This window comes from Gasterosteus aculeatus, chromosome 2 (genome assembly GCF_964276395.1).
Source record: "Gasterosteus aculeatus chromosome 2, fGasAcu3.hap1.1, whole genome shotgun sequence".
Taxonomy (NCBI): Eukaryota; Metazoa; Chordata; class Actinopteri; order Perciformes; family Gasterosteidae; genus Gasterosteus; species Gasterosteus aculeatus.
This window is the reverse complement of record NC_135689.1, coordinates 22,175,934-22,191,471: the sequence shown is the minus strand read 5'-3', so window position 1 is coordinate 22,191,471 and position 15,538 is coordinate 22,175,934. Positions and strand designations below refer to the sequence as shown.

The 15,538-nt window shown below is 44.5% G+C and overlaps 66 non-coding genes across 66 annotated transcripts; all 66 read right to left on the bottom strand.

Annotated features, from left to right (window-relative positions):
* Positions 1 to 114: 114 nt before the first annotated feature.
* On the bottom strand, positions 115 to 233 carry LOC144389736 (5S ribosomal RNA). Its single transcript, XR_013453886.1, has one exon. It is a non-coding gene; the product is annotated as a 5S ribosomal RNA (ribosomal RNA).
* Positions 234 to 349: 116 nt separating this feature from the next.
* On the bottom strand, positions 350 to 468 carry LOC144395953 (5S ribosomal RNA). Its single transcript, XR_013458099.1, has one exon. It is a non-coding gene; the product is annotated as a 5S ribosomal RNA (ribosomal RNA).
* Positions 469 to 585: 117 nt separating this feature from the next.
* LOC144389752 (5S ribosomal RNA) lies at positions 586 to 704 on the bottom strand. The gene has a single exon (XR_013453903.1). It is a non-coding gene; the product is annotated as a 5S ribosomal RNA (ribosomal RNA).
* A 116-nt stretch (positions 705 to 820) lies between these two features.
* On the bottom strand, positions 821 to 939 carry LOC144391354 (5S ribosomal RNA). Its single transcript, XR_013455261.1, has one exon. It is a non-coding gene; the product is annotated as a 5S ribosomal RNA (ribosomal RNA).
* A 117-nt stretch (positions 940 to 1,056) lies between these two features.
* On the bottom strand, positions 1,057 to 1,175 carry LOC144401566 (5S ribosomal RNA). Its single transcript, XR_013463501.1, has one exon. It is a non-coding gene; the product is annotated as a 5S ribosomal RNA (ribosomal RNA).
* A 117-nt stretch (positions 1,176 to 1,292) lies between these two features.
* LOC144397151 (5S ribosomal RNA) lies at positions 1,293 to 1,411 on the bottom strand. The gene has a single exon (XR_013459296.1). It is a non-coding gene; the product is annotated as a 5S ribosomal RNA (ribosomal RNA).
* Positions 1,412 to 1,527: 116 nt separating this feature from the next.
* On the bottom strand, positions 1,528 to 1,646 carry LOC144395952 (5S ribosomal RNA). Its single transcript, XR_013458098.1, has one exon. It is a non-coding gene; the product is annotated as a 5S ribosomal RNA (ribosomal RNA).
* Positions 1,647 to 1,763: 117 nt separating this feature from the next.
* On the bottom strand, positions 1,764 to 1,882 carry LOC144397150 (5S ribosomal RNA). Its single transcript, XR_013459295.1, has one exon. It is a non-coding gene; the product is annotated as a 5S ribosomal RNA (ribosomal RNA).
* Positions 1,883 to 1,998: 116 nt separating this feature from the next.
* On the bottom strand, positions 1,999 to 2,117 carry LOC144395951 (5S ribosomal RNA). Its single transcript, XR_013458097.1, has one exon. It is a non-coding gene; the product is annotated as a 5S ribosomal RNA (ribosomal RNA).
* A 117-nt stretch (positions 2,118 to 2,234) lies between these two features.
* Positions 2,235 to 2,353, bottom strand: LOC144389737 (5S ribosomal RNA). The gene has a single exon (XR_013453887.1). It is a non-coding gene; the product is annotated as a 5S ribosomal RNA (ribosomal RNA).
* Positions 2,354 to 2,469: 116 nt separating this feature from the next.
* Positions 2,470 to 2,588, bottom strand: LOC144395950 (5S ribosomal RNA). The gene has a single exon (XR_013458096.1). It is a non-coding gene; the product is annotated as a 5S ribosomal RNA (ribosomal RNA).
* A 116-nt stretch (positions 2,589 to 2,704) lies between these two features.
* LOC144391351 (5S ribosomal RNA) lies at positions 2,705 to 2,823 on the bottom strand. Its single transcript, XR_013455257.1, has one exon. It is a non-coding gene; the product is annotated as a 5S ribosomal RNA (ribosomal RNA).
* Positions 2,824 to 2,940: 117 nt separating this feature from the next.
* LOC144389723 (5S ribosomal RNA) lies at positions 2,941 to 3,059 on the bottom strand. The gene has a single exon (XR_013453872.1). It is a non-coding gene; the product is annotated as a 5S ribosomal RNA (ribosomal RNA).
* Positions 3,060 to 3,175: 116 nt separating this feature from the next.
* Positions 3,176 to 3,294, bottom strand: LOC144395949 (5S ribosomal RNA). Its single transcript, XR_013458095.1, has one exon. It is a non-coding gene; the product is annotated as a 5S ribosomal RNA (ribosomal RNA).
* A 117-nt stretch (positions 3,295 to 3,411) lies between these two features.
* Positions 3,412 to 3,530, bottom strand: LOC144397149 (5S ribosomal RNA). The gene has a single exon (XR_013459294.1). It is a non-coding gene; the product is annotated as a 5S ribosomal RNA (ribosomal RNA).
* Positions 3,531 to 3,646: 116 nt separating this feature from the next.
* LOC144399296 (5S ribosomal RNA) lies at positions 3,647 to 3,765 on the bottom strand. The gene has a single exon (XR_013461441.1). It is a non-coding gene; the product is annotated as a 5S ribosomal RNA (ribosomal RNA).
* Positions 3,766 to 3,882: 117 nt separating this feature from the next.
* LOC144399301 (5S ribosomal RNA) lies at positions 3,883 to 4,001 on the bottom strand. Its single transcript, XR_013461446.1, has one exon. It is a non-coding gene; the product is annotated as a 5S ribosomal RNA (ribosomal RNA).
* A 116-nt stretch (positions 4,002 to 4,117) lies between these two features.
* On the bottom strand, positions 4,118 to 4,236 carry LOC144395948 (5S ribosomal RNA). Its single transcript, XR_013458094.1, has one exon. It is a non-coding gene; the product is annotated as a 5S ribosomal RNA (ribosomal RNA).
* Positions 4,237 to 4,353: 117 nt separating this feature from the next.
* On the bottom strand, positions 4,354 to 4,472 carry LOC144397148 (5S ribosomal RNA). Its single transcript, XR_013459293.1, has one exon. It is a non-coding gene; the product is annotated as a 5S ribosomal RNA (ribosomal RNA).
* A 116-nt stretch (positions 4,473 to 4,588) lies between these two features.
* LOC144395947 (5S ribosomal RNA) lies at positions 4,589 to 4,707 on the bottom strand. The gene has a single exon (XR_013458093.1). It is a non-coding gene; the product is annotated as a 5S ribosomal RNA (ribosomal RNA).
* A 117-nt stretch (positions 4,708 to 4,824) lies between these two features.
* On the bottom strand, positions 4,825 to 4,943 carry LOC144389706 (5S ribosomal RNA). The gene has a single exon (XR_013453853.1). It is a non-coding gene; the product is annotated as a 5S ribosomal RNA (ribosomal RNA).
* Positions 4,944 to 5,059: 116 nt separating this feature from the next.
* On the bottom strand, positions 5,060 to 5,178 carry LOC144395946 (5S ribosomal RNA). The gene has a single exon (XR_013458092.1). It is a non-coding gene; the product is annotated as a 5S ribosomal RNA (ribosomal RNA).
* Positions 5,179 to 5,295: 117 nt separating this feature from the next.
* Positions 5,296 to 5,414, bottom strand: LOC144399655 (5S ribosomal RNA). Its single transcript, XR_013461801.1, has one exon. It is a non-coding gene; the product is annotated as a 5S ribosomal RNA (ribosomal RNA).
* Positions 5,415 to 5,531: 117 nt separating this feature from the next.
* On the bottom strand, positions 5,532 to 5,650 carry LOC144401565 (5S ribosomal RNA). The gene has a single exon (XR_013463500.1). It is a non-coding gene; the product is annotated as a 5S ribosomal RNA (ribosomal RNA).
* A 116-nt stretch (positions 5,651 to 5,766) lies between these two features.
* LOC144397481 (5S ribosomal RNA) lies at positions 5,767 to 5,885 on the bottom strand. The gene has a single exon (XR_013459627.1). It is a non-coding gene; the product is annotated as a 5S ribosomal RNA (ribosomal RNA).
* A 116-nt stretch (positions 5,886 to 6,001) lies between these two features.
* LOC144391345 (5S ribosomal RNA) lies at positions 6,002 to 6,120 on the bottom strand. Its single transcript, XR_013455254.1, has one exon. It is a non-coding gene; the product is annotated as a 5S ribosomal RNA (ribosomal RNA).
* Positions 6,121 to 6,237: 117 nt separating this feature from the next.
* LOC144389695 (5S ribosomal RNA) lies at positions 6,238 to 6,356 on the bottom strand. Its single transcript, XR_013453840.1, has one exon. It is a non-coding gene; the product is annotated as a 5S ribosomal RNA (ribosomal RNA).
* A 116-nt stretch (positions 6,357 to 6,472) lies between these two features.
* LOC144395945 (5S ribosomal RNA) lies at positions 6,473 to 6,591 on the bottom strand. Its single transcript, XR_013458091.1, has one exon. It is a non-coding gene; the product is annotated as a 5S ribosomal RNA (ribosomal RNA).
* A 116-nt stretch (positions 6,592 to 6,707) lies between these two features.
* LOC144391340 (5S ribosomal RNA) lies at positions 6,708 to 6,826 on the bottom strand. Its single transcript, XR_013455252.1, has one exon. It is a non-coding gene; the product is annotated as a 5S ribosomal RNA (ribosomal RNA).
* Positions 6,827 to 6,943: 117 nt separating this feature from the next.
* LOC144389681 (5S ribosomal RNA) lies at positions 6,944 to 7,062 on the bottom strand. Its single transcript, XR_013453821.1, has one exon. It is a non-coding gene; the product is annotated as a 5S ribosomal RNA (ribosomal RNA).
* A 116-nt stretch (positions 7,063 to 7,178) lies between these two features.
* Positions 7,179 to 7,297, bottom strand: LOC144395944 (5S ribosomal RNA). Its single transcript, XR_013458090.1, has one exon. It is a non-coding gene; the product is annotated as a 5S ribosomal RNA (ribosomal RNA).
* Positions 7,298 to 7,414: 117 nt separating this feature from the next.
* On the bottom strand, positions 7,415 to 7,533 carry LOC144397147 (5S ribosomal RNA). Its single transcript, XR_013459292.1, has one exon. It is a non-coding gene; the product is annotated as a 5S ribosomal RNA (ribosomal RNA).
* A 116-nt stretch (positions 7,534 to 7,649) lies between these two features.
* On the bottom strand, positions 7,650 to 7,768 carry LOC144399295 (5S ribosomal RNA). Its single transcript, XR_013461440.1, has one exon. It is a non-coding gene; the product is annotated as a 5S ribosomal RNA (ribosomal RNA).
* Positions 7,769 to 7,885: 117 nt separating this feature from the next.
* Positions 7,886 to 8,004, bottom strand: LOC144389668 (5S ribosomal RNA). The gene has a single exon (XR_013453809.1). It is a non-coding gene; the product is annotated as a 5S ribosomal RNA (ribosomal RNA).
* A 116-nt stretch (positions 8,005 to 8,120) lies between these two features.
* LOC144395942 (5S ribosomal RNA) lies at positions 8,121 to 8,239 on the bottom strand. Its single transcript, XR_013458088.1, has one exon. It is a non-coding gene; the product is annotated as a 5S ribosomal RNA (ribosomal RNA).
* A 117-nt stretch (positions 8,240 to 8,356) lies between these two features.
* Positions 8,357 to 8,475, bottom strand: LOC144389656 (5S ribosomal RNA). Its single transcript, XR_013453795.1, has one exon. It is a non-coding gene; the product is annotated as a 5S ribosomal RNA (ribosomal RNA).
* Positions 8,476 to 8,591: 116 nt separating this feature from the next.
* On the bottom strand, positions 8,592 to 8,710 carry LOC144395941 (5S ribosomal RNA). Its single transcript, XR_013458087.1, has one exon. It is a non-coding gene; the product is annotated as a 5S ribosomal RNA (ribosomal RNA).
* A 117-nt stretch (positions 8,711 to 8,827) lies between these two features.
* Positions 8,828 to 8,946, bottom strand: LOC144399654 (5S ribosomal RNA). The gene has a single exon (XR_013461800.1). It is a non-coding gene; the product is annotated as a 5S ribosomal RNA (ribosomal RNA).
* A 117-nt stretch (positions 8,947 to 9,063) lies between these two features.
* LOC144401564 (5S ribosomal RNA) lies at positions 9,064 to 9,182 on the bottom strand. The gene has a single exon (XR_013463499.1). It is a non-coding gene; the product is annotated as a 5S ribosomal RNA (ribosomal RNA).
* Positions 9,183 to 9,298: 116 nt separating this feature from the next.
* Positions 9,299 to 9,417, bottom strand: LOC144397480 (5S ribosomal RNA). Its single transcript, XR_013459626.1, has one exon. It is a non-coding gene; the product is annotated as a 5S ribosomal RNA (ribosomal RNA).
* Positions 9,418 to 9,533: 116 nt separating this feature from the next.
* LOC144391336 (5S ribosomal RNA) lies at positions 9,534 to 9,652 on the bottom strand. The gene has a single exon (XR_013455250.1). It is a non-coding gene; the product is annotated as a 5S ribosomal RNA (ribosomal RNA).
* Positions 9,653 to 9,769: 117 nt separating this feature from the next.
* On the bottom strand, positions 9,770 to 9,888 carry LOC144389643 (5S ribosomal RNA). Its single transcript, XR_013453782.1, has one exon. It is a non-coding gene; the product is annotated as a 5S ribosomal RNA (ribosomal RNA).
* A 116-nt stretch (positions 9,889 to 10,004) lies between these two features.
* On the bottom strand, positions 10,005 to 10,123 carry LOC144395940 (5S ribosomal RNA). The gene has a single exon (XR_013458086.1). It is a non-coding gene; the product is annotated as a 5S ribosomal RNA (ribosomal RNA).
* Positions 10,124 to 10,239: 116 nt separating this feature from the next.
* Positions 10,240 to 10,358, bottom strand: LOC144395939 (5S ribosomal RNA). Its single transcript, XR_013458085.1, has one exon. It is a non-coding gene; the product is annotated as a 5S ribosomal RNA (ribosomal RNA).
* A 117-nt stretch (positions 10,359 to 10,475) lies between these two features.
* Positions 10,476 to 10,594, bottom strand: LOC144389629 (5S ribosomal RNA). Its single transcript, XR_013453765.1, has one exon. It is a non-coding gene; the product is annotated as a 5S ribosomal RNA (ribosomal RNA).
* Positions 10,595 to 10,710: 116 nt separating this feature from the next.
* LOC144399201 (5S ribosomal RNA) lies at positions 10,711 to 10,829 on the bottom strand. Its single transcript, XR_013461346.1, has one exon. It is a non-coding gene; the product is annotated as a 5S ribosomal RNA (ribosomal RNA).
* Positions 10,830 to 10,946: 117 nt separating this feature from the next.
* On the bottom strand, positions 10,947 to 11,065 carry LOC144389616 (5S ribosomal RNA). The gene has a single exon (XR_013453751.1). It is a non-coding gene; the product is annotated as a 5S ribosomal RNA (ribosomal RNA).
* A 116-nt stretch (positions 11,066 to 11,181) lies between these two features.
* LOC144398317 (5S ribosomal RNA) lies at positions 11,182 to 11,300 on the bottom strand. The gene has a single exon (XR_013460464.1). It is a non-coding gene; the product is annotated as a 5S ribosomal RNA (ribosomal RNA).
* A 116-nt stretch (positions 11,301 to 11,416) lies between these two features.
* On the bottom strand, positions 11,417 to 11,535 carry LOC144401563 (5S ribosomal RNA). The gene has a single exon (XR_013463498.1). It is a non-coding gene; the product is annotated as a 5S ribosomal RNA (ribosomal RNA).
* A 116-nt stretch (positions 11,536 to 11,651) lies between these two features.
* LOC144389735 (5S ribosomal RNA) lies at positions 11,652 to 11,770 on the bottom strand. The gene has a single exon (XR_013453885.1). It is a non-coding gene; the product is annotated as a 5S ribosomal RNA (ribosomal RNA).
* A 116-nt stretch (positions 11,771 to 11,886) lies between these two features.
* On the bottom strand, positions 11,887 to 12,005 carry LOC144395938 (5S ribosomal RNA). Its single transcript, XR_013458084.1, has one exon. It is a non-coding gene; the product is annotated as a 5S ribosomal RNA (ribosomal RNA).
* Positions 12,006 to 12,122: 117 nt separating this feature from the next.
* On the bottom strand, positions 12,123 to 12,241 carry LOC144389604 (5S ribosomal RNA). The gene has a single exon (XR_013453739.1). It is a non-coding gene; the product is annotated as a 5S ribosomal RNA (ribosomal RNA).
* Positions 12,242 to 12,357: 116 nt separating this feature from the next.
* On the bottom strand, positions 12,358 to 12,476 carry LOC144395936 (5S ribosomal RNA). Its single transcript, XR_013458082.1, has one exon. It is a non-coding gene; the product is annotated as a 5S ribosomal RNA (ribosomal RNA).
* Positions 12,477 to 12,593: 117 nt separating this feature from the next.
* Positions 12,594 to 12,712, bottom strand: LOC144401562 (5S ribosomal RNA). The gene has a single exon (XR_013463497.1). It is a non-coding gene; the product is annotated as a 5S ribosomal RNA (ribosomal RNA).
* A 116-nt stretch (positions 12,713 to 12,828) lies between these two features.
* On the bottom strand, positions 12,829 to 12,947 carry LOC144398140 (5S ribosomal RNA). The gene has a single exon (XR_013460287.1). It is a non-coding gene; the product is annotated as a 5S ribosomal RNA (ribosomal RNA).
* Positions 12,948 to 13,064: 117 nt separating this feature from the next.
* LOC144404983 (5S ribosomal RNA) lies at positions 13,065 to 13,183 on the bottom strand. Its single transcript, XR_013466925.1, has one exon. It is a non-coding gene; the product is annotated as a 5S ribosomal RNA (ribosomal RNA).
* A 116-nt stretch (positions 13,184 to 13,299) lies between these two features.
* On the bottom strand, positions 13,300 to 13,418 carry LOC144399200 (5S ribosomal RNA). Its single transcript, XR_013461345.1, has one exon. It is a non-coding gene; the product is annotated as a 5S ribosomal RNA (ribosomal RNA).
* Positions 13,419 to 13,535: 117 nt separating this feature from the next.
* On the bottom strand, positions 13,536 to 13,654 carry LOC144397000 (5S ribosomal RNA). The gene has a single exon (XR_013459146.1). It is a non-coding gene; the product is annotated as a 5S ribosomal RNA (ribosomal RNA).
* A 116-nt stretch (positions 13,655 to 13,770) lies between these two features.
* On the bottom strand, positions 13,771 to 13,889 carry LOC144401561 (5S ribosomal RNA). The gene has a single exon (XR_013463496.1). It is a non-coding gene; the product is annotated as a 5S ribosomal RNA (ribosomal RNA).
* A 116-nt stretch (positions 13,890 to 14,005) lies between these two features.
* On the bottom strand, positions 14,006 to 14,124 carry LOC144389734 (5S ribosomal RNA). Its single transcript, XR_013453884.1, has one exon. It is a non-coding gene; the product is annotated as a 5S ribosomal RNA (ribosomal RNA).
* A 116-nt stretch (positions 14,125 to 14,240) lies between these two features.
* Positions 14,241 to 14,359, bottom strand: LOC144391332 (5S ribosomal RNA). Its single transcript, XR_013455248.1, has one exon. It is a non-coding gene; the product is annotated as a 5S ribosomal RNA (ribosomal RNA).
* Positions 14,360 to 14,476: 117 nt separating this feature from the next.
* On the bottom strand, positions 14,477 to 14,595 carry LOC144389589 (5S ribosomal RNA). The gene has a single exon (XR_013453719.1). It is a non-coding gene; the product is annotated as a 5S ribosomal RNA (ribosomal RNA).
* A 116-nt stretch (positions 14,596 to 14,711) lies between these two features.
* Positions 14,712 to 14,830, bottom strand: LOC144395935 (5S ribosomal RNA). Its single transcript, XR_013458081.1, has one exon. It is a non-coding gene; the product is annotated as a 5S ribosomal RNA (ribosomal RNA).
* A 117-nt stretch (positions 14,831 to 14,947) lies between these two features.
* Positions 14,948 to 15,066, bottom strand: LOC144389577 (5S ribosomal RNA). Its single transcript, XR_013453708.1, has one exon. It is a non-coding gene; the product is annotated as a 5S ribosomal RNA (ribosomal RNA).
* A 116-nt stretch (positions 15,067 to 15,182) lies between these two features.
* Positions 15,183 to 15,301, bottom strand: LOC144391327 (5S ribosomal RNA). Its single transcript, XR_013455245.1, has one exon. It is a non-coding gene; the product is annotated as a 5S ribosomal RNA (ribosomal RNA).
* A 117-nt stretch (positions 15,302 to 15,418) lies between these two features.
* Positions 15,419 to 15,537, bottom strand: LOC144397026 (5S ribosomal RNA). The gene has a single exon (XR_013459172.1). It is a non-coding gene; the product is annotated as a 5S ribosomal RNA (ribosomal RNA).
* Position 15,538: the final 1 nt, after the last annotated feature.

Here is a 15,538-nt window from a genome sequence, read left to right as displayed (position 1 = left end):
CTGTATGTCCTCTACCTAATCTTTTAAAATGTGTCAAAGGTTTTGTAGTTTTGACAATTAAATGGAGTCACTTTCTAAGGCCTTCTCTGTGTCTTTTACAGATCGAAATGAAAAAGCTTACAGCACCTGGGATTCCCAGGCGGTCTTCCATCCAAGTACTAACCAGGCCCTACTCTGCTTAGCTTCTGAGATCTGACGAGATCAGGCGGAGCCAGAGAGGTATGGCCGTAAGCAACTGTATGTCCTCTACCTAATCTTTTAAAATGTGTCAAAGGTTTTGGAGTTTTGACAATGAAATGGAGTCACTTTCTAAGTTCTTCTTTGTGTCTTTTACAGATCGAAATAAAAAAGCTTACAGCACCTGGGATTCCCAGGCGGTCTTCCATCCAAGTACTAACCAGGCCCTACTCTGCTTAGCTTCTGAGATCAGACGAGATCAGGCGGAGCCAGAGAGGTATGGCCGTAAGCAACTGTATGTCCTCTTCCTAATCTTTTAAAATGTGTCAAAGGTTTTGGAGTTTTGATAATGAAAAAGGAGTCACTTTCTAATGCCTTCTCGATTTCTTCCAGAGAGAGAAATGAAAAAGCTTACGGCACCTGGGATTCCCAGGCGGTCTTCCATCCAAGTACTAACCAGGCCCTACTCTGCTTAGCTTCTGAGATCTGACGAGATCAGGCGGAGCCAGAGAGGTATGGCCGTAAGCAACTGTATGTCCTCTACCTAATCTTTTAAAATGTGTCAAAGGTTTTGTAGTTTTGACAATTAAATGGAGTCACTTTCTAAGGCCTTCTCTGTGTCTTTTACAGATCGAAATGAAAAAGCTTACAGCACCTGGGATTCCCAGGCGGTCTTCCATCCAAGTACTAACCAGGCCCTACTCTGCTTAGCTTCTGAGATCAGACGAGATCAGGCGAAGCCAGAGAGGTATGGCCGTAAGCAACTGTATGTCCTCTTCCTAATATTTTAAAATGTGTCAAAGGTTTTGGAGTTTAGATAATGAAAAAGGAGTCACTTTCTAATGCCTTCTCGATTTCTTCCAGAGAGAGAAATGAAAAAGCTTACGGCACCTGGGATTCCCAGGCGGTCTTCCATCCAAGTACTAACCAGGCCCTACTCTGCTTAGCTTCTGAGATCAGACGAGATCAGGCGGAGCCAGAGAGGTATGGCCGTAAGCAACTGTATGTCCTCTTCCTAATCTTTTAAAATGTGTCAAAGGTTTTGGAGTTTTGATAATGAAAAAGGAGTCACTTTCTAATGCCTTCTCGATTTCTTCCAGAGAGAGAAATGAAAAAGCTTACGGCACCTGGGATTCCCAGGCGGTCTTCCATCCAAGTACTAACCAGGCCCTACTCTGCTTAGCTTCTGAGATCAGACGAGATCAGGCGGAGCAAGAGAGGTATGGCCGTAAGCAACCGTATGTCCTCTTCCTAATCTTTTAAAATGTGTCAAAGGTTTTGTAGTTTTGACAATGAAATGGAGTCACTTTCTAAGGCCTTCTCTGTGTCTTTTACAGATCGAAATGAAAAAGCTTACAGCACCTGGGATTCCCAGGCGGTCTTCCATCCAAGTACTAACCAGGCCCTACTCTGCTTAGCTTCTGAGATCAGACGAGATCAGGCGGAGCCAGAGAGGTATGGCCGTAAGCAACTGTATGTCCTCTTCCTAATCTTTTAAAATGTGTCAAAGGTTTTGGAGTTTTGATAATGAAAAAGGAGTCACTTTCTAATGCCTTCTCGATTTCTTCCAGAGAGAGAAATGAAAAAGCTTACGGCACCTGGGATTCCCAGGCGGTCTTCCATCCAAGTACTAACCAGGCCCTACTCTGCTTAGCTTCTGAGATCAGACGAGATCAGGCGGAGCAAGAGAGGTATGGCCGTAAGCAACTGTATGTCCTCTTCCTAATCTTTTAAAATGTGTCAAAGGTTTTGTAGTTTTGACAATGAAATGGAGTCACTTTCTAAGGCCTTCTCTGTGTCTTTTACAGATCGAAATGAAAAAGCTTACAGCACCTGGGATTCCCAGGCGGTCTTCCATCCAAGTACTAACCAGGCCCTACTCTGCTTAGCTTCTGAGATCAGACGAGATCAGGCGGAGCCAGAGAGGTATGGCCGTAAGCAACTGTATGTCCTCTTCCTAATCTTTTAAAATGTGTCAAAGGTTTTGGAGTTTTGATAATGAAAAAGGAGTCACTTTCTAATGCCTTCTCGATTTCTTCCAGAGAGAGAAATGAAAAAGCTTACGGCACCTGGGATTCCCAGGCGGTCTTCCATCCAAGTACTAACCAGGCCCTACTCTGCTTAGCTTCTGAGATCTGACGAGATCAGGCGGAGCCAGAGAGGTATGGCCGTAAGCAACTGTATGTCCTCTTCCTAATCTTTTAAAATGTGTCAAAGGTTTTGTAGTTTTGACAATGAAATGGAGTCACTTTCTAAGGCCTTCTCTGTGTCTTTTACAGATCGAAATGAAAAAGCTTACAGCACCTGGGATTCCCAGGCGGTCTTCCATCCAAGTACTAACCAGGCCCTACTCTGCTTAGCTTCTGAGATCAGACGAGATCAGGCGGAGCCAGAGAGGTATGGCCGTAAGCAACTGTATGTCCTCTTCCTAATCTTTTAAAATGTGTCAAAGGTTTTGTAGTTTTGACAATGAAATGGAGTCACTTTCTAAGGCCTTCTCTGTGTCTTTTACAGATCGAAATAAAAAAGCTTACAGCACCTGGGATTCCCAGGCGGTCTTCCATCCAAGTACTAACCAGGCCCTACTCTGCTTAGCTTCTGAGATCAGACGAGATCAGGCGAAGCCAGAGAGGTATGGCCGTAAGCAACTGTATGTCCTCTTCCTAATATTTTAAAATGTGTCAAAGGTTTTGGAGTTTAGATAATGAAAAAGGAGTCACTTTCTAATGCCTTCTCGATTTCTTCCAGAGAGAGAAATGAAAAAGCTTACGGCACCTGGGATTCCCAGGCGGTCTTCCATCCAAGTACTAACCAGGCCCTACTCTGCTTAGCTTCTGAGATCTGACGAGATCAGGCGGAGCCAGAGAGGTATGGCCGTAAGCAACTGTATGTCCTCTTCCTAATCTTTTAAAATGTGTCAAAGGTTTTGTAGTTTTGACAATGAAATGGAGTCACTTTCTAAGGCCTTCTCTGTGTCTTTTACAGATCGAAATGAAAAAGCTTACAGCACCTGGGATTCCCAGGCGGTCTTCCATCCAAGTACTAACCAGGCCCTACTCTGCTTAGCTTCTGAGATCAGACGAGATCAGGCGGAGCCAGAGAGGTATGGCCGTAAGCAACTGTATGTCCTCTTCCTAATCTTTTAAAATGTGTCAAAGGTTTTGGAGTTTTGATAATGAAAAAGGAGTCACTTTCTAATGCCTTCTCGATTTCTTCCAGAGAGAGAAATGAAAAAGCTTACGGCACCTGGGATTCCCAGGCGGTCTTCCATCCAAGTACTAACCAGGCCCTACTCTGCTTAGCTTCTGAGATCAGACGAGATCAGGCGGAGCAAGAGAGGTATGGCCGTAAGCAACTGTATGTCCTCTTCCTAATCTTTTAAAATGTGTCAAAGGTTTTGTAGTTTTGACAATGAAATGGAGTCACTTTCTAAGGCCTTCTCTGTGTCTTTTACAGATCGAAATGAAAAAGCTTAAAGCACCTGGGATTCCCAGGCGGTCTTCCATCCAAGTACTAACCAGGCCCTACTCTGCTTAGCTTCTGAGATCAGACGAGATCAGGCGGAGCCAGAGAGGTATGGCCGTAAGCAACAGTATGTCCTCTTCCTAATCTTTTAAAATGTGTCAAAGGTTTTGGAGTTTTGATAATGAAAAAGGAGTCACTTTCTAATGCCTTCTCGATTTCTTCCAGAGAGAGAAATGAAAAAGCTTACGGCAGCTGGGATTCCCAGGCGGTCTTCCATCCAAGTACTAACCAGGCCCTACTCTGCTTAGCTTCTGAGATCTGACGAGATCAGGCGGAGCCAGAGAGGTATGGCCGTAAGCAACCGTATGTCCTCTTCCTAATCTTTTAAAATGTGTCAAAGGTTTTGTAGTTTTGACAATGAAATGGAGTCACTTTCTAAGGCCTTCTCTGTGTCTTTTACAGATCGAAATGAAAAAGCTTACAGCACCTGGGATTCCCAGGCGGTCTTCCATCCAAGTACTAACCAGGCCCTACTCTGCTTAGCTTCTGAGATCAGACGAGATCAGGCGGAGCCAGAGAGGTATGGCCGTAAGCAACTGTATGTCCTCTTCCTAATCTTTTAAAATGTGTCAAAGGTTTTGGAGTTTTGATAATGAAAAAGGAGTCACTTTCTAATGCCTTCTCGATTTCTTCCAGAGAGAGAAATGAAAAAGCTTACGGCACCTGGGATTCCCAGGCGGTCTTCCATCCAAGTACTAACCAGGCCCTACTCTGCTTAGCTTCTGAGATCAGACGAGATCAGGCGGAGCAAGAGAGGTATGGCCGTAAGCAACTGTATGTCCTCTTCCTAATCTTTTAAAATGTGTCAAAGGTTTTGTAGTTTTGACAATGAAATGGAGTCACTTTCTAAGGCCTTCTCTGTGTCTTTTACAGATCGAAATGAAAAAGCTTACAGCACCTGGGATTCCCAGGCGGTCTTCCATCCAAGTACTAACCAGGCCCTACTCTGCTTAGCTTCTGAGATCAGACGAGATCAGGCGGAGCCAGAGAGGTATGGCCGTAAGCAACTGTATGTCCTCTTCCTAATCTTTTAAAATGTGTCAAAGGTTTTGGAGTTTTGATAATGAAAAAGGAGTCACTTTCTAATGCCTTCTCGATTTCTTCCAGAGAGAGAAATGAAAAAGCTTACGGCACCTGGGATTCCCAGGCGGTCTTCCATCCAAGTACTAACCAGGCCCTACTCTGCTTAGCTTCTGAGATCTGACGAGATCAGGCGGAGCCAGAGAGGTATGGCCGTAAGCAACTGTATGTCCTCTTCCTAATCTTTTAAAATGTGTCAAAGGTTTTGTAGTTTTGACAATGAAATGGAGTCACTTTCTAAGGCCTTCTCTGTGTCTTTTACAGATCGAAATGAAAAAGCTTACAGCACCTGGGATTCCCAGGCGGTCTTCCATCCAAGTACTAACCAGGCCCTACTCTGCTTAGCTTCTGAGATCAGACGAGATCAGGCGGAGCCAGAGAGGTATGGCCGTAAGCAACTGTATGTCCTCTACCTAATCTTTTAAAATGTGTCAAAGGTTTTGGAGTTTTGATAATGAAAAAGGAGTCACTTTCTAAGGCCTTCTCTGTGTCTTTTACAGATCGAAATGAAAAAGCTTACAGCACCTGGGATTCGCAGGCGGTCTTCCATCCAAGTACTAACCAGGCCCTACTCTGCTTAGCTTCTGAGATCAGACGAGATCAGGCCGAGCCAGAGAGGTATGGCCGTAAGCAACTGTATGTCCTCTTCCTAATCTTTTAAAATGTGTCAAAGGTTTTGGAGTTTTGATAATGAAAAAGGAGTCACTTTCTAATGCCTTCTCGATTTCTTCCAGAGAGAGAAATGAAAAAGCTTACGGCACCTGGGATTCCCAGGCGGTCTTCCATCCAAGTACTAACCAGGCCCTACTCTGCTTAGCTTCTGAGATCAGACGAGATCAGGCGGAGCCAGAGAGGTATGGCCGTAAGCAACTGTATGTCCTCTACCTAATCTTTTAAAATGTGTCAAAGGTTTTGTAGTTTTGACAATGAAATGGAGTCACTTTCTAAGGCCTTCTCTGTGTCTTTTACAGATAGAAATGAAAAAGCTTACGGCACCTGGGATTCCTAGGCGGTCTTCCATCCAAGTACTAACCAGGCCCTACTCTGCTTAGCTTCTGAGATCTGACGAGATCAGGCGGAGCCAGAGAGGTATGGCCGTAAGCAACTGTATGTCCTCTACCTAATCTTTTAAAATGTGTCAAAGGTTTTGTAGTTTTGACAATTAAATGGAGTCACTTTCTAAGGCCTTCTCTGTGTCTTTTACAGATCGAAATGAAAAAGCTTACAGCACCTGGGATTCCCAGGCGGTCTTCCATCCAAGTACTAACCAGGCCCTACTCTGCTTAGCTTCTGAGATCAGACGAGATCAGGCGAAGCCAGAGAGGTATGGCCGTAAGCAACTGTATGTCCTCTTCCTAATCTTTTAAAATGTGTCAAAGGTTTTGGAGTTTTGATAATGAAAAAGGAGTCACTTTCTAATGCCTTCTCGATTTCTTCCAGAGAGAGAAATGAAAAAGCTTACGGCACCTGGGATTCCCAGGCGGTCTTCCATCCAAGTACTAACCAGGCCCTACTCTGCTTAGCTTCTGAGATCTGACGAGATCAGGCGGAGCCAGAGAGGTATGGCCGTAAGCAACTGTATGTCCTCTTCCTAATCTTTTAAAATGTGTCAAAGGTTTTGTAGTTTTGACAATGAAATGGAGTCACTTTCTAAGGCCTTCTCTGTGTCTTTTACAGATCGAAATGAAAAAGCTTACAGCACCTGGGATTCCCAGGCGGTCTTCCATCCAAGTACTAACCAGGCCCTACTCTGCTTAGCTTCTGAGATCAGACGAGATCAGGCGGAGCCAGAGAGGTATGGCCGTAAGCAACTGTATGTCCTCTTCCTAATCTTTTAAAATGTGTCAAAGGTTTTGTAGTTTTGACAATGAAATGGAGTCACTTTCTAAGGCCTTCTCTGTGTCTTTTACAGATCGAAATAAAAAAGCTTACAGCACCTGGGATTCCCAGGCGGTCTTCCATCCAAGTACTAACCAGGCCCTACTCTGCTTAGCTTCTGAGATCAGACGAGATCAGGCGAAGCCAGAGAGGTATGGCCGTAAGCAACTGTATGTCCTCTTCCTAATATTTTAAAATGTGTCAAAGGTTTTGGAGTTTAGATAATGAAAAAGGAGTCACTTTCTAATGCCTTCTCGATTTCTTCCAGAGAGAGAAATGAAAAAGCTTACGGCACCTGGGATTCCCAGGCGGTCTTCCATCCAAGTACTAACCAGGCCCTACTCTGCTTAGCTTCTGAGATCTGACGAGATCAGGCGGAGCCAGAGAGGTATGGCCGTAAGCAACTGTATGTCCTCTTCCTAATCTTTTAAAATGTGTCAAAGGTTTTGTAGTTTTGACAATGAAATGGAGTCACTTTCTAAGGCCTTCTCTGTGTCTTTTACAGATCGAAATGAAAAAGCTTACAGCACCTGGGATTCCCAGGCGGTCTTCCATCCAAGTACTAACCAGGCCCTACTCTGCTTAGCTTCTGAGATCAGACGAGATCAGGCGGAGCCAGAGAGGTATGGCCGTAAGCAACTGTATGTCCTCTTCCTAATCTTTTAAAATGTGTCAAAGGTTTTGGAGTTTTGATAATGAAAAAGGAGTCACTTTCTAATGCCTTCTCGATTTCTTCCAGAGAGAGAAATGAAAAAGCTTACGGCACCTGGGATTCCCAGGCGGTCTTCCATCCAAGTACTAACCAGGCCCTACTCTGCTTAGCTTCTGAGATCAGACGAGATCAGGCGGAGCAAGAGAGGTATGGCCGTAAGCAACTGTATGTCCTCTTCCTAATCTTTTAAAATGTGTCAAAGGTTTTGTAGTTTTGACAATGAAATGGAGTCACTTTCTAAGGCCTTCTCTGTGTCTTTTACAGATCGAAATGAAAAAGCTTAAAGCACCTGGGATTCCCAGGCGGTCTTCCATCCAAGTACTAACCAGGCCCTACTCTGCTTAGCTTCTGAGATCAGACGAGATCAGGCGGAGCCAGAGAGGTATGGCCGTAAGCAACAGTATGTCCTCTTCCTAATCTTTTAAAATGTGTCAAAGGTTTTGGAGTTTTGATAATGAAAAAGGAGTCACTTTCTAATGCCTTCTCGATTTCTTCCAGAGAGAGAAATGAAAAAGCTTACGGCACCTGGGATTCCCAGGCGGTCTTCCATCCAAGTACTAACCAGGCCCTACTCTGCTTAGCTTCTGAGATCTGACGAGATCAGGCGGAGCCAGAGAGGTATGGCCGTAAGCAACCGTATGTCCTCTTCCTAATCTTTTAAAATGTGTCAAAGGTTTTGTAGTTTTGACAATGAAATGGAGTCACTTTCTAAGGCCTTCTCTGTGTCTTTTACAGATCGAAATGAAAAAGCTTACAGCACCTGGGATTCCCAGGCGGTCTTCCATCCAAGTACTAACCAGGCCCTACTCTGCTTAGCTTCTGAGATCAGACGAGATCAGGCGGAGCCAGAGAGGTATGGCCGTAAGCAACTGTATGTCCTCTTCCTAATCTTTTAAAATGTGTCAAAGGTTTTGGAGTTTTGATAATGAAAAAGGAGTCACTTTCTAATGCCTTCTCGATTTCTTCCAGAGAGAGAAATGAAAAAGCTTACGGCACCTGGGATTCCCAGGCGGTCTTCCATCCAAGTACTAACCAGGCCCTACTCTGCTTAGCTTCTGAGATCTGACGAGATCAGGCGGAGCCAGAGAGGTATGGCCGTAAGCAACTGTATGTCCTCTTCCTAATCTTTTAAAATGTGTCAAAGGTTTTGTAGTTTTGACAATGAAATGGAGTCACTTTCTAAGGCCTTCTCTGTGTCTTTTACAGATCGAAATGAAAAAGCTTACAGCACCTGGGATTCCCAGGCGGTCTTCCATCCAAGTACTAACCAGGCCCTACTCTGCTTAGCTTCTGAGATCAGACGAGATCAGGCGGAGCCAGAGAGGTATGGCCGTAAGCAACTGTATGTCCTCTACCTAATCTTTTAAAATGTGTCAAAGGTTTTGGAGTTTTGATAATGAAAAAGGAGTCACTTTCTAAGGCCTTCTCTGTGTCTTTTACAGATCGAAATGAAAAAGCTTACAGCACCTGGGATTCGCAGGCGGTCTTCCATCCAAGTACTAACCAGGCCCTACTCTGCTTAGCTTCTGAGATCAGACGAGATCAGGCCGAGCCAGAGAGGTATGGCCGTAAGCAACTGTATGTCCTCTTCCTAATCTTTTAAAATGTGTCAAAGGTTTTGGAGTTTTGATAATGAAAAAGGAGTCACTTTCTAATGCCTTCTCGATTTCTTCCAGAGAGAGAAATGAAAAAGCTTACGGCACCTGGGATTCCCAGGCGGTCTTCCATCCAAGTACTAACCAGGCCCTACTCTGCTTAGCTTCTGAGATCAGACGAGATCAGGCGGAGCCAGAGAGGTATGGCCGTAAGCAACTGTATGTCCTCTACCTAATCTTTTAAAATGTGTCAAAGGTTTTGTAGTTTTGACAATGAAATGGAGTCACTTTCTAAGGCCTTCTCTGTGTCTTTTACAGATAGAAATGAAAAAGCTTACGGCACCTGGGATTCCTAGGCGGTCTTCCATCCAAGTACTAACCAGGCCCTACTCTGCTTAGCTTCTGAGATCTGACGAGATCAGGCGGAGCCAGAGAGGTATGGCCGTAAGCAACTGTATGTCCTCTACCTAATCTTTTAAAATGTGTCAAAGGTTTTGTAGTTTTGACAATTAAATGGAGTCACTTTCTAAGGCCTTCTCTGTGTCTTTTACAGATCGAAATGAAAAAGCTTACAGCACCTGGGATTCCCAGGCGGTCTTCCATCCAAGTACTAACCAGGCCCTACTCTGCTTAGCTTCTGAGATCAGACGAGATCAGGCGAAGCCAGAGAGGTATGGCCGTAAGCAACTGTATGTCCTCTTCCTAATATTTTAAAATGTGTCAAAGGTTTTGGAGTTTAGATAATGAAAAAGGAGTCACTTTCTAATGCCTTCTCGATTTCTTCCAGAGAGAGAAATGAAAAAGCTTACGGCACCTGGGATTCCCAGGCGGTCTTCCATCCAAGTACTAACCAGGCCCTACTCTGCTTAGCTTCTGAGATCTGACGAGATCAGGCGGAGCCAGAGAGGTATGGCCGTAAGCAACTGTATGTCCTCTTCCTAATCTTTTAAAATGTGTCAAAGGTTTTGTAGTTTTGACAATGAAATGGAGTCACTTTCTAAGGCCTTCTCTGTGTCTTTTACAGATCGAAATGAAAAAGCTTACAGCACCTGGGATTCCCAGGCGGTCTTCCATCCAAGTACTAACCAGGCCCTACTCTGCTTAGCTTCTGAGATCAGACGAGATCAGGCGGAGCCAGAGAGGTATGGCCGTAAGCAACTGTATGTCCTCTTCCTAATCTTTTAAAATGTGTCAAAGGTTTTGTAGTTTTGACAATGAAATGGAGTCACTTTCTAAGGCCTTCTCTGTGTCTTTTACAGATCGAAATGAAAAAGCTTACAGCACCTGGGATTCCCAGGCGGTCTTCCATCCAAGTACTAACCAGGCCCTACTCTGCTTAGCTTCTGAGATCAGACGAGATCAGGCGGAGCCAGAGAGGTATGGCCGTAAGCAACTGTATGTCCTCTTCCTAATCTTTTAAAATGTGTCAAAGGTTTTGGAGTTTTGATAATGAAAAAGGAGTCACTTTCTAATGCCTTCTCGATTTCTTCCAGAGAGAGAAATGAAAAAGCTTACGGCACCTGGGATTCCCAGGCGGTCTTCCATCCAAGTACTAACCAGGCCCTACTCTGCTTAGCTTCTGAGATCTGACGAGATCAGGCGGAGCCAGAGAGGTATGGCCGTAAGCAACTGTATGTCCTCTTCCTAATCTTTTAAAATGTGTCAAAGGTTTTGTAGTTTTGACAATGAAATGGAGTCACTTTCTAAGGCCTTCTCTGTGTCTTTTACAGATCGAAATGAAAAAGCTTACAGCACCTGGGATTCCCAGGCGGTCTTCCATCCAAGTACTAACCAGGCCCTACTCTGCTTAGCTTCTGAGATCAGACGAGATCAGGCCGAGCCAGAGAGGTATGGCCGTAAGCAACTGTATGTCCTCTTCCTAATCTTTTAAAATGTGTCAAAGGTTTTGGAGTTTTGATAATGAAAAAGGAGTCACTTTCTAATGCCTTCTCGATTTCTTCCAGAGAGAGAAATGAAAAAGCTTACGGCACCTGGGATTCCCAGGCGGTCTTCCATCCAAGTACTAACCAGGCCCTACTCTGCTTAGCTTCTGAGATCTGACGAGATCAGGCGGAGCCAGAGAGGTATGGCCGTAAGCAACTGTATGTCCTCTTCCTAATCTTTTAAAATGTGTCAAAGGTTTTGTAGTTTTGACAATGAAATGGAGTCACTTTCTAAGGCCTTCTCTGTGTCTTTTACAGATCGAAATGAAAAAGCTTACAGCACCTGGGATTCCCAGGCGGCCTTCCATCCAAGTACTAACCAGGCCCTACTCTGCTTAGCTTCTGAGATCAGACGAGATCAGGCGGAGCCAGAGAGGTATGGCCGTAAGCAACTGTATGTCCTCTACCTAATCTTTTAAAATGTGTCAAAGGTTTTGTAGTTTTGACAATGAAATGGAGTCACTTTCTAAGGCCTTCTCTGTGTCTTTTACAGATAGAAATGAAAAAGCTTACGGCACCTGGGATTCCCAGGCGGTCTTCCATCCAAGTACTAACCAGGCCCTACTCTGCTTAGCTTCTGAGATCAGACGAGATCAGGCGGAGCCAGAGAGGTATGGCCGTAAGCAACTGTATGTCCTCTACCTAATCTTTTAAAATGTGTCAAAGGTTTTGTAGTTTTGACAATTAAATGGAGTCACTTTCTAAGGCCTTCTCTGTGTCTTTTACAGATCGAAATGAAAAAGCTTACAGCACCTGGGATTCCCAGGCGGTCTTCCATCCAAGTACTAACCAGGCCCTACTCTGCTTAGCTTCTGAGATCTGACGAGATCAGGCGGAGCCAGAGAGGTATGGCCGTAAGCAACTGTATGTCCTCTACCTAATCTTTTAAAATGTGTCAAAGGTTTTGGAGTTTTGACAATGAAATGGAGTCACTTTCTAAGTTCTTCTTTGTGTCTTTTACAGATCGAAATAAAAAAGCTTACAGCACCTGGGATTCCCAGGCGGTCTTCCATCCAAGTACTAACCAGGCCCTACTCTGCTTAGCTTCTGAGATCAGACGAGATCAGGCGGAGCCAGAGAGGTATGGCCGTAAGCAACTGTATGTCCTCTTCCTAATCTTTTAAAATGTGTCAAAGGTTTTGGAGTTTTGATAATGAAAAAGGAGTCACTTTCTAATGCCTTCTCGATTTCTTCCAGAGAGAGAAATGAAAAAGCTTACGGCACCTGGGATTCCCAGGCGGTCTTCCATCCAAGTACTAACCAGGCCCTACTCTGCTTAGCTTCTGAGATCTGACGAGATCAGGCGGAGCCAGAGAGGTATGGCCGTAAGCAACTGTATGTCCTCTACCTAATCTTTTAAAATGTGTCAAAGGTTTTGGAGTTTTGACAATGAAATGGAGTCACTTTCTAAGTTCTTCTCTGTGTCTTTTACAGATCGAAATAAAAAAGCTTACAGCACCTGGGATTCCCAGGCGGTCTTCCATCCAAGTACTAACCAGGCCCTACTCTGCTTAGCTTCTGAGATCAGACGAGATCAGGCGGAGCCAGAGAGGTATGGCCGTAAGCAACTGTATGTCCTCTTCCTAATCTTTTAAAATGTGTCAAAGGTTTTGGAGTTTTGATAATGAAAAAGGAGTCACTTTCTAATGCCTTCTCGATTTCTTCCAGAGAGAGAAATGAAAAAGCTTACGGCACCTGGGATTCCCAGGCGGTCTTCCATCCAAGTACTAACCAGGCCCTACTCTGCTTAGCTTCTGAGATCAGACGAGATCAGGCGGAGCCAGAGAGGTATGGCCGTAAGCAACTGTATGTCCTCTACCTAATCTTTTAAAATGTGTCAAAGGTTTTGTAGTTTTGACAATTAAATGGAGTCACTTTCTAAGGCCTTCTCTGTGTCTTTTACAGATCGAAATGAAAAAGCTTACAGCACCTGGGATTCCCAGGCGGTCTTCCATCCAAGTACTAACCAGGTCCTACTCTGCTTAGCTTCTGAGATCAGACGAGATCAGGCGAAGCCAGAGAGGTATGGCCGTAAGCAACTGTATGTCCTCTTCCTAATATTTTAAAATGTGTCAAAGGTTTTGGAGTTTAGATAATGAAAAAGGAGTCACTTTCTAATGCCTTCTCGATTTCTTCCAGAGAGAGAAATGAAAAAGCTTACGGCACCTGGGATTCCCATGCGGTCTTCCATCCAAGTACTAACCAGGCCCTACTCTGCTTAGCTTCTGAGATCTGACGAGATCAGGCGGAGCCAGAGAGGTATGGCCGTAAGCAACTGTATGTCCTCTTCCTAATCTTTTAAAATGTGTCAAAGGTTTTGTAGTTTTGACAATGAAATGGAGTCACTTTCTAAGGCCTTCTCTGTGTCTTTTACAGATCGAAATGAAAAAGCTTACAGCACCTGGGATTCCCAGGCGGTCTTCCATCCAAGTACTAACCAGGCCCTACTCTGCTTAGCTTCTGAGATCAGACGAGATCAGGCCGAGCCAGAGAGGTATGGCCGTAAGCAACTGTATGTCCTCTTCCTAATCTTTTAAAATGTGTCAAAGGTTTTGGAGTTTTGATAATGAAAAAGGAGTCACTTTCTAATGCCTTCTCGATTTCTTCCAGAGAGAGAAATGAAAAAGCTTACGGCACCTGGGATTCCCAGGCGGTCTTCCATCCAAGTACTAACCAGGCCCTACTCTGCTTAGCTTCTGAGATCTGACGAGATCAGGCGGAGCCAGAGAGGTATGGCCATAAGCAACTGTATGTCCTCTTCCTAATCTTTTAAAATGTGTCAAAGGTTTTGTAGTTTTGACAATGAAATGGAGTCACTTTCTAAGGCCTTCTCTGTGTCTTTTACAGATAGAAATGAAAAAGCTTACGGCACCTGGGATTCCCAGGCGGTCTTCCATCCAAGTACTAACCAGGCCCTACTCTGCTTAGCTTCTGAGATCAGACGAGATCAGGCGGAGCCAGAGAGGTATGGCCGTAAGCAACTGTATGTCCTCTACCTAATCTTTTAAAATGTGTCAAAGGTTTTGTAGTTTTGACAATTAAATGGAGTCACTTTCTAAGGCCTTCTCTGTGTCTTTTACAGATCGAAATGAAAAAGCTTACAGCACCTGGGATTCCCAGGCGGTCTTCCATCCAAGTACTAACCAGGCCCTACTCTGCTTAGCTTCTGAGATCTGACGAGATCAGGCGGAGCCAGAGAGGTATGGCCGTAAGCAACTGTATGTCCTCTACCTAATCTTTTAAAATGTGTCAAAGGTTTTGTAGTTTTGACAATTAAATGGAGTCACTTTCTAAGGCCTTCTCTGTGTCTTTTACAGATCGAAATGAAAAAGCTTACAGCACCTGGGATTCCCAGGCGGTCTTCCATCCAAGTACTAACCAGGCCCTACTCTGCTTAGCTTCTGAGATCAGACGAGATCAGGCGAAGCCAGAGAGGTATGGCCGTAAGCAACTGTATGTCCTCTTCCTAATATTTTAAAATGTGTCAAAGGTTTTGGAGTTTAGATAATGAAAAAGGAGTCACTTTCTAATGCCTTCTCGATTTCTTCCAGAGAGAGAAATGAAAAAGCTTACGGCACCTGGGATTCCCAGGCGGTCTTCCATCCAAGTACTAACCAGGCCCTACTCTGCTTAGCTTCTGAGATCTGACGAGATCAGGCGGAGCCAGAGAGGTATGGCCGTAAGCAACTGTATGTCCTCTACCTAATCTTTTAAAATGTGTCAAAGGTTTTGGAGTTTTGACAATGAAATGGAGTCACTTTCTAAGTTCTTCTTTGTGTCTTTTACAGATCGAAATAAAAAAGCTTACAGCACCTGGGATTCCCAGGCGGTCTTCCATCCAAGTACTAACCAGGCCCTACTCTGCTTAGCTTCTGAGATCAGACGAGATCAGGCGGAGCCAGAGAGGTATGGCCGTAAGCAACTGTATGTCCTCTTCCTAATCTTTTAAAATGTGTCAAAGGTTTTGGAGTTTTGATAATGAAAAAGGAGTCACTTTCTAATGCCTTTTCGATTTCTTCCAGAGAGAGAAATGAAAAAGCTTACGGCACCTGGGATTCCCAGGCGGTCTTCCATCCAAGTACTAACCAGGCCCTACTCTGCTTAGCTTCTGAGATCTGACGAGATCAGGCGGAGCCAGAGAGGTATGGCCGTAAGCAACTGTATGTCCTCTACCTAATCTTTTAAAATGTGTCAAAGGTTTTGTAGTTTTGACAATTAAATGGAGTCACTTTCTAAGGCCTTCTCTGTGTCTTTTACAGATCGAAATGAAAAAGCTTACAGCACCTGGGATTCCCAGGCGGTCTTCCATCCAAGTACTAACCAGGCCCTACTCTGCTTAGCTTCTGAGATCAGACGAGATCAGGCGAAGCCAGAGAGGTATGGCCGTAAGCAACTGTATGTCCTCTTCCTAATATTTTAAAATGTGTCAAAGGTTTTGGAGTTTAGATAATGAAAAAGGAGTCACTTTCTAATGCCTTCTCGATTTCTTCCAGAGAGAGAAATGAAAAAGCTTACGGCACCTGGGATTCCCAGGCGGTCTTCCATCCAAGTACTAACCAGGCCCTACTCTGCTTAGCTTCTGAGATCAGACGAGATCAGGCGGAGCCAGAGAGGTATGGCCATAAGCA